General features: G+C 44.4%; 1 non-coding gene across 1 annotated transcript; it reads right to left on the bottom strand.

Annotated features, from left to right (window-relative positions):
- Nucleotides 1–223: 223 nt before the first annotated feature.
- On the bottom strand, nt 224–298 carry Trnat-ugu. Its single transcript has one exon. It is a non-coding gene; the product is annotated as a tRNA-Thr (tRNA).
- Nucleotides 299–9,792: the final 9,494 nt, after the last annotated feature.

The raw sequence follows: 9,792 nt of genomic DNA, 5'->3' as shown, positions 1-9,792 counted from the left end.
GAGCCGCGCAGTCCGTGACAGGACGCCTCAAACCGCGCGGCCACTCCTCGCGGCCCTATAAATAACTCATAAACTTTATATGAAGACAGTAACTGTTCCCGAAAGAACAGAATACTGTTGATGACCGTGCAGCTTTTACCTGGAAATAAATTATGACTATCTGAAACCCTCAACTGCCGACAGGTGTTGTTGATATACTTCGATGTGGACAACTGAAAATGTGTGCCCCGACCGGGACTCGAACCCGGGATCTCCTGCTTACATGGCAGACGCTCTATCCATCTGAGCCACCGACGACACCGATGAATAGCGCGACTGCAGGGACTTATCCCTTGCACGCTTCCCGTGAGACTCAGATTCCCAACTGTCCACAATTGTTACAGCTTTAAGGAATTTCCAGCTTCAGTTATTTCTCTTAACGCAAAGTATCTGTATTTTACTGTTACTAGTCCTTTTTGTGGATCTCATTTATTACTTGTTTACTTTTGCTATTAGCTCATAATTACCCATTGTTATTTCAACATTTAGAATTTACTTCTGCAAATTACCTCCCATATTCTCTTGTAACCCATCATTTGGGTACAGTCATTTTTGGGACTCATTCTTACTTACTAGAAAGACATTACAAACAAATAGCACATGTACAACATGAAGGCATATATTCCTTACTTAATATAGATAGGACAGAAGAAGTGAATTAAACTTGAAAGAAAAGTAAAGTTTCATCTAGCTGGGACCACACAGTACACCAAACTGTGTATCCACTAAAGAGTGGCAGACTCCCTGCGAAACGTAATTACTGTTGCGTCTGAAAGGCTTCAGATATACAATGTAACGTAGACCTAACGCTCTCTTACTTTTGCAAGAGGCTTACATATTATCCTGAATGGCCCTTGATAAACCTGCATAAACTTCTTTGTTTCCGCTGAAATTTTCTTTGATTTTTCTTTAGTTTTGACTGACACTAGACCAGTGGGCAAAGATTTGGCGCCATTCCATTATTCCTGTCCAAAGCTCTTTTATCAGAAATTTGATCTATTGATTGTCCCTCAGACTCTGTTTCTTCAAGGATACAGTTCTTTTCCGCATTAGCATCTTGCACGTTATTCTCAAATTCGATTTTTTCCTGCAAATATCCCTTATTCCGCGTTACTCTAATAGGCAGTTCCCATGCTTAATTGTTACTGCCCACATACTTTCCAATGAAAGGTTCTGTGACCACTCGAGAACCTGGTAAAGTTAATACTAAGTGGTTCTGATCAAAGTCAATCTTTCATTGATATTTCGTTAAAAGGTCTGTGCCAGTTAGCATCTCAAAACTTAAACCAAGCGTGAATAAACAAGGATGATCTATTATTATACTACCTACACCAGTTGGTATCAAAGGTTTGTGCCGTACGGGACTAGAATCTTTTCCAGTAGTACCTATTATTCTTAAACTACTTCCTTTCATGACAGTTAGTTCATTCTTATTAGGAGCAGAATCAAAGAAAGCTTGGGGCAAAATACTTGTTTCACTGCCACTATCAAGAAGACAGCATTCTGTTACTCCAGAGATGTTAGTTTTTATAATAGGATGAGTTATCAACCTCTACATCTGCAGCTGCCTTTTCCAACCAGTCCACCAGCGCTTGACGACTTCCTCTACTTTCCTTTGCTGCACATCTGCTAAACTTCTCTCTATCTATAATCAATTGCGTCCCTGCGCAACACTGCTATCTATAACACTGTCGTCGGCGTTTACAGTTTGTGGCAAGTCTTCTTGGTTGGTTGGTTGGTTTGGGGAAGGAGACCAGACAGCGTGGTCATCGGTCTCATCGGATTAGGAAAGGATTGGGAAGGAAGTCGGCCGTGCCCTTTCAGAGGAACCATCCCGGCATTTGCGTGGAGTGATTCGGGGAAATCACGGAAAACCTAAACCAGGATGGCCGGACGCGGGATTGAACCGTCGTCCTCCCGAATGCGAGTCCAGTGTCTAACCACTGCGCCACGCCGCTCGGTTTTATGGCAAGTCAATACATCTAATAGGTTCCTTGATCTGATTACTATTGCTACTTCATTCATCCAACTTCTCTTGAAAACCTTGCAAAACTGATTCTACTTCCTCTACCGAAACTTTAGCCTTCATATTGCCATTATTATCAAAGATGTAAGCCTTTAATTCATCTTCATCCTTATCTGATTCAAACCTGTTAATTTGTTCCTCACTGTCATCTGTAGCGTTTTCCTTTTTCTTCTTGACCCATTTTTCTAATGTGTCCAAAATGCTGTCAGCTATATAATGAGAGTGGTTTAGCACATCGCTGGTACTGTCTGTTCCTGTTTCATCATCCCTGTTATGCAAGCTAAGGAAGGCCCCGGGCCTGGACGGGATTTTTGTTGAACAGATTAAACACTTTGGTCCCAACGTTAAACAATGGCTACTGAAACTGTTTAACAATTGCATGGAAACAGGTCAGTTTCCCCACAATCTGGAGGAAGGCTAAAGTTATTGCCATTTTAAAACCAGGCAAAAATGCTGATGACCCCAGAAATTTCCGACCCGTATCACGTCTCTGCCATATCTTTAAAATCTTTGAAAGAATACTCCAGGATCGACTCTCCAGTGCCATAGAACCCTACCCAATCCCCCAACAAGCAGGTTTCCGCCCAGGGAAAAGCACTACGTCTCAGGTAATTAACCTCACGCAGCTGATTGAAGACGGCTATGAGAACCGGAAAATAACCGGTGTCGCCTTTATAGACTTGACAGCCGCATATGACACCGTCAACTTACGTCTGCTAATGAAGAAGCTGTATGCCATTACCAGGGACCTTAAACTCACATCCACAGTTAGAAGTCTGTCAGAGAACCGTAGGTTCTCTGTGGAATTGCAAGGGATGCATAGCAGGTGGCGGGCCCAGAAAAATGGTCCCCTCAGGGCAGCGTACTGGCACCCTTACTTTTTAACATATACACCAACGATCAACCACTGCCAGCTGGTACGGAAAACTATATCTACGCCGATGACCGTGCTATGGCCGTACAGGGTGACTCCTTTGAGGATGTTGAGACAAAGTTCACCGATGCGCTAGACATGCTCTGTCAGTACTACGCCGACGATCAACTCAAGCCGAACCCTAGCAAAACACAAGTTTGCGCCTTCCGTCTCCATAACAAGCAGGCATCCCGTAAGCTGCGTGTCTTTTGGAAGGACACACTCCTCGAACACTGCGTCAACCCCAAATACCTAGGAGCAACCCTAGAGGGCTCTGACGTATAAACAGCACTGTATTAACACCAAAATGAAGGTGAGCGGCAGAAATAATATTCTTCGGAAAATAACGAACTCCTCCTGGGGCGCAAAGCCAGAGGTAGTGAGGACCACAGCACTAGCAGTTTGCTTCCCAGCAGGCGAATATGCAAGCAGTGTCTGGTACAACTCTACCCACGCTAAACAGGTCGACATTGCTCTGAACGAGACCTGCAGGCTCGTCACTGGATGTCTGAAACCGACGCCAACAGACAAGCTCTACCATCTTGCTGGGATTGCACCTCCGGCAGTGCGAAGAGAAGCGGCAGCCTATAGTGAAAGAGCGAGGGCTGAGATGGCAGAGAGCCACCCCCTCCACAAAACTCAGCCAGCCACCAAACGCTTGAAATCTAGACGCAGTTTTCTCAGAGCAACCGAAGATTTTAGCGACCAACCTGGAACTAGGGTGGAGAGATGGAAGCGGTCGGGAGAAGGGCACTGAAACCAAAGGAAGAATTGGCACCAGGTTACGATGAGGACTGGGTGGTCTGGAGATCACTAAACAGGCTACGCACCAACACTGCACGGTCAAGAGATAACCTTCTGAAGTGGGTATATTCTACTACATCTAATCTCTGCGACTGTGGAGAGGTGCAGACGACCCAGCACATGTATAACTGCCCTGAATGTCCTTCACACTGCACTTTAGAGGATCTGATGTTGGCAACCCCAAATGCTGTCGACGTAGCCCGCTTATGGGCCAAATGCCTATAACATTTTGTTTCTGTGCACCATATTTGTATACATATTTTATATATATTTTCATATGCCTGTAATTAATTTTTTTTCTGTGTGCTATTCATTTTTTTATGTTCCTGTATCCATGGTGCTTCTGACACGAATAAAAAAAAATCCCTGTTATCGGTTTGCGAGTGTTGACTAACTGTGGTTTGTGTTTTTGTTACTGGCTGTGTTACTGTTTCCGCCTCGTGAGCGCCAGTTTCCTCATAGACGGCACTTAGTTTCCCACACGCGGCCTATTATGTGTGTTAGATTCAGAATCAGATAGAGTAGCATTCTACTCTCCGCCTTGTCTCAACGGCACAATATTTACATTTCTGCCATCGTCATAATGATTATTGCGAAAGCCTCCTCTTCCTCTACCACAGCCTTGACCACGGTATTTAGATCTTATATTCTGAACCTCAATATTTCTAACATTCACTTTCCCACGGTCATTATTTCAGTTGTTTACATGATTGTTATTATTTAGCATCTGCTTCTCAACAGCAGCTACTCTTTCTACTCGCTCGAGATACTTAATGAACCTATCCACATTATTTCTAGACGATCATTTTCTGCCGATACCAAGGAAGTTTACCTTCCAGTCCCATGATACTCATTTCCGGCTTCATCTTTTCTGTCAGATGTGATAACCGTGAAACCCATCTTCTAAAGAACTCTTTTATTGAGAACTCTTTAAGTCATTCACGACCTGGAGTAAACTTTTTAACACTCCAAAATTCTCTCAAAACTTCGTTTTGTTTGTTGTGAGACCAGCACTCATTTAGAAATGCAACTACACTCCTGGAAATTGAAATAAGAACACCGTGAATTCATTGTCCCAGGAAGGGGAAACTTTATTGACACATTCCTGGGGTCAGATACATCACATGATCACACTGACAGAACCACAAGCACATAGACACAGGCAACAGAGCATGCACAATGTCGGCACTAGTACAGTGTATATCCACCTTTCGCAGCAATGCAGGCTGCTATTCTCCCATGGAGACGATCGTAGAGATGCTGGATGTAGTCCTGTGGAACGGCTTGCCATGCCATTTCCACCTGGCGCCTCAGTTGGACCAGCGTTCGTGCTGGACGTGCAGACCGCGTGAGACGACGCTTCATCCAGTCCCAAACATGCTCAATGGGGGACAGATCCGGAGATCTTGCTGGCCAGGGTAGTTGACTTACACCTTCTAGAGCACGTTGGGTGGCACGGGATACATGCGGACGTGCATTGTCCTGTTGGAACAGCAAGTTCCCTTGCCGGTCTAGGAATGGTAGAACGATGGGTTCGATGATCGTTTGGATGTACCGTGCACTATTCAGTGTCCCCTCGACGATCACCAGTGGTGTACGGCCAGTGTAGGAGATCGCTCCCCACACCATGATGCCGGGTGTTGGCCCTGTGTGCCTCGGTCGTATGCAGTCCTGATTGTGGCGCTCACCTGCACGGCGCCAAGCACGTATACGACCACCATTGGCAGCAAGGCAGAAGCGACTCTCATCGCTGAAGACGACACGTCTCCATTCGTCCCTCCATTCACGCCTGTCGCGACACCACTGGAGGCGGGCTGCACGATGTTGGGGCGTGAGCGGAAGACGGCCTAACGGTGTGCGGGACCGTAGCCCAGCTTCATGGAGACGGTTGCGAATGGTCCTCGCCGATACCCCAGGAGCAACAGTGTCCCTAATTTGCTGGGAAGTGGCGGTGCGGTCCCCTACGGCACTGCGTAGGATCCTACGCTCTTGGCGTGCATCCGTGCGTCGCTGCGGTCCGGTCCCAGGTCGACGGGCACGTGCACCTTCCGCCGACCACTGGCGACAACATCGATGTACTGTGGAGACCTCACGCCCCACGTGTTGAGCAATTCGGCGGTACGTCCACCCGGCCTCCCGCATGCCCACTATACGCCCTCGCTCAAAGTCCGTCAACTGCACATACGGTTCACGTCCACGCTGTCGCGGCATGCTACCAGTGTTAAAGACTGCGATGGAGCTCCGTATGCCACGGCAAACTGGCTGACACTGACGGCGGCGGTGCACAAATGCTGCGCAGCTAGCGCCATTCGACGGCCAACACCGCGGTTCCTGGTGTGTCCGCTGTGCCGTGCGTGTGATCATTGCTTGTACAGCCCTCTCGCAGTGTCCGGAGCAAGTATGGTGGGTCTGACACACCGGTGTCAATGTGTTCTTTTTTCCATTTCCAGGAGTGTATAATTCAGAAAGCGTTTTGTATCTAATCAGTACGTCAGCTGATCATCGCAAAGCATCTCCTGACAAATGACTTTTTATGAAAGAATTTTTCTCTCGCATTTGGTAATACACCCTTAAAATGATTCCAGTTCTCTGATGGATGAATTTGTTTGTCTGGATCAAAACGTAAAAATTGACGACGTTGAAAGCAGCGCCAACTGAAGCAACATGCTGTACAATAGTATTACAAGAGCTAACAGATGTTATTCTATTTTCTATGTCAGTAGTAGTAGTTAGTAGCAAGTTCTTCTGTAGTTCTACTGCTTTTACTCTGTCAGAATTTTTTGTACCAACATTCCCACGTAATTTAACACAGTCAGGTTCTATTTTCTTAATATCCTTTCTACAACCATTTACGTTAGTAGTTACTTCCTGAAAGCTATTAGGACAAAATTTGGTTTCATTGTCTATTCTTTCTGACAACCTTCCTTCCATAAGATCATCTGCGTCTTTGAAAACCTTGCGACTTCGCCAATTTCGGTTTTGAAAATGCTATGCAATTTAGTTATCTGTTGCCCTACATTGACTTGCAGATCATCGTGGTTAGAATCACTACTATAATTTAAGCTATTCAATTTTGAGATCATTTAATCCTTTAATATTTTACCACTGTCCTTTAGTTCTTTTCTAACAGATTCAGTCTAATTGTAACTGTTTACTATTTGATTCCATCTTATTGTTCAGTTCTTTACTACTATCCTTTAGTGCTTTATGATGCGATTCAGGTTTGGAAAACGATAATTGTATTCAATTTGGTACCTCTACCTTGCCACTTGCCTGATTTTCAGAAATATTGAAGCCAGTTTCATTATTCGATAACTCTATTAATTCTACCTTTTCCTCTTTGACCTCAACTTCAATTGCCTTGTCATCAGAAATTAGTTCTATCTTCGCATTAGCATTGAAATTTACCTCCGATTTGACTTTAGACCAGTCACTTTCAGATTTTGGGGTTTATTACTCTGACGAAATCATCTTCGTAAATTTCAGTTTCTAATTCTGAGGATTCATCGTCAGAGACTGATTCCATCTTAACTTTCTCATCATCCTTATCATTAGATTCCATTTTTAATAGCCTGTTAGAAGCTATTAACAAATATTTTAAATATTCATGACTTAACTTAATTGGCTGAACACGACGAGCGATGGCGGCGTTGTGTACCAGCAAACGTGATGTGATGCGGTGTGACATAACGCAGGCAGCAGAGGCAGATGCGGCGGTGAGGATGGTGGCAGGTATCCCCTACTGTAGTAGCTCCAGGGCGGCTGGGCACCGTTGAGAGTGCACAGTAGCTTGCAGATAATTGTCAGGTCCATGCAGCTCTGTGATGGTGCACTATCCTCTTCTAACCTCAGCAGCGGTGGTAGTGGCGATGTAACGTCGTATTCTTATCTCCTTCCGTCACTTTCAAGGTTACTGTGCCTAACGTTCTGAACATAGCTTCTACAACCACTAACAAATCTCAACATTTTACTCGCACTGGTTTTGGTATTATTTCACTGTGGTATCCTGATGGTGCCTACCAAGTTCCTTGTTCTGTCTTGATCACTTTCATCGCTCAGTTTCCGAGCTGACGCACTATATCTGGGCGGCGTATAAAATAGTAAAATACAGCTTCGCCATTTACAAGCGCTTCATTACTATTTTTAGGATTAGCCGGAAAGCGATGGAGAACATACTGATCATAATTTACAGTCTACAAGTCCACATTAATGCCGGCCGTGGTGGTCTCGCGGTTCTAGGCGCGCAGTCCGGAACCGTGCTACTGCTACGGTCGCAGGTTCGAATCCTGCCTCGGGCATGGATGTGTGTGATGTCCTTAGGTTAGTTAGGTTTAAGTAGTTCTAAGTTCTAGGGGACTAATGACCACAGCAGTTGAGTCCCATAGTGCTCAGAGCCATTTGAACCATCCACATTAATCTTGTGCTCACTGAAAAAAAATACGTTCCTACTTGCTATTTACCGAGCAGGATCAGGAACTATGGCTATAAATAAAAGTATTGAGTTTTAACTGGGTAATATATTCAGTAAAACTCACATAAACAAACATGATAATCCTGATAATAATAATAAAGATCCTATCGGAAACAGCAAATGGTTCAAATGGCTCTGAGCACTATGGTACTTAACATCTAAGGTCTTCAGTCCCCTAGAACTTAGAACTACTTAAACCTAACTAAACTAAGGACATAACACACATCCATGCCCAAGGCAGAATTCTGTCTTGATCACCGCAGCGACCGCAGCGGTCGCGCGGTTCCAGACTGTAGCGACTAGAACCGCTCGGCCACCCTGGCCGGCAGGAAACAGCACTATTAGCAGTTCAGAGGCGACCTGTACGGTAAATTCCAAGTAAAATGGTCCATCCCAGACAGTTTCACACATTTTCGCACTCATGTTGCCAAGTCACCGTGAATTATTTACTTTCATAATTGAAAAAAAAAAAAAACAAAAAAAAAAAAGAAAACGTCTTTCACATTCATACGTTGGTCAAAATATTGTGGCACTCTTGCAGCCTCACTATGATAGTTCGCTAGACTGCCTCTTTTTTGTGCAAATAGCCATTCCTATGAACGTCCTTCATAACACTAACCAAATAATCTCGAAAGGTAAACAACAATGACACCACGATTCTGCCGAACTGAAAAGAGTTGTGCCGACCAAAAACTGTCAGACAGCAGTTCTCAATGAAATTTGGCGCTCTTCCAGGTACTTTCAATGAGCACAGATCAAAGCCGAGACAGGTCGGTCCTTCGCACGCCCGCGGCTTTCACGCCCTGCACGCGTGAAGTCTGGCACGCCGTGGTTGTTACGTGTGTCGGATTACAATATACATTCATTCCCGTAGTGGGAAATCTTTCAGTGCAAATTTTTATTCACTGCGACCTATGCTGCAAACTTTCTTCTCAGAGGATGTTCTAGCTGTTAGAGAGATGTCCAGTATCTCACGGTGAACATAACGTATAGGTTTTTGAAGAACGACGGAGCTGTGTGCCTCTCGTTCGCAACGTTTTCGTATGCGGTGATGCTCTTGCAGAAATGTTTTAAGTGTGGGTGCGGAGGCAGTGAACATCTGTGACTAAATGGATTACCACTGCTTTTGGCCTCGGCCAGAATCCCGTTATATCATATCTATGTAGTCACACACCGGCACTAAACTAGGCCAAGGAATTGTTGGTGCATGTTGTATGATGCTGATTACGACTTTTTAAGGTTTTAAAATTTCAGCTTGAAAATAGGCTGCACTCATTTCCTGATATATTACTACAGATCTAAATTTTCTCTCCTGAATTACAAAGCACAAAAAGCTATTTCTGTTTAAAATGTAATAAACTGGATACAATTTGATATTCAGCCACTCTAAGGAAAGGTCATTGAAATCTCACATGAGAACAAAGCATTAGAAAATTACTAATTAGTATCATGATGTTACTTATTTCGTGCTGTTCTCATTAACCTAAATAACGCCACTTCTCCTTCATTATTCTTCCTAACTCAGTACTTCTTCTTAAG

The sequence above is a fragment of the Schistocerca piceifrons genome, chromosome 7, assembly GCF_021461385.2.
Source record: "Schistocerca piceifrons isolate TAMUIC-IGC-003096 chromosome 7, iqSchPice1.1, whole genome shotgun sequence".
Classification (NCBI taxonomy): Eukaryota; Metazoa; Arthropoda; class Insecta; order Orthoptera; family Acrididae; genus Schistocerca; species Schistocerca piceifrons.
This window is presented reverse-complemented; position numbering and strand designations above follow the sequence as displayed.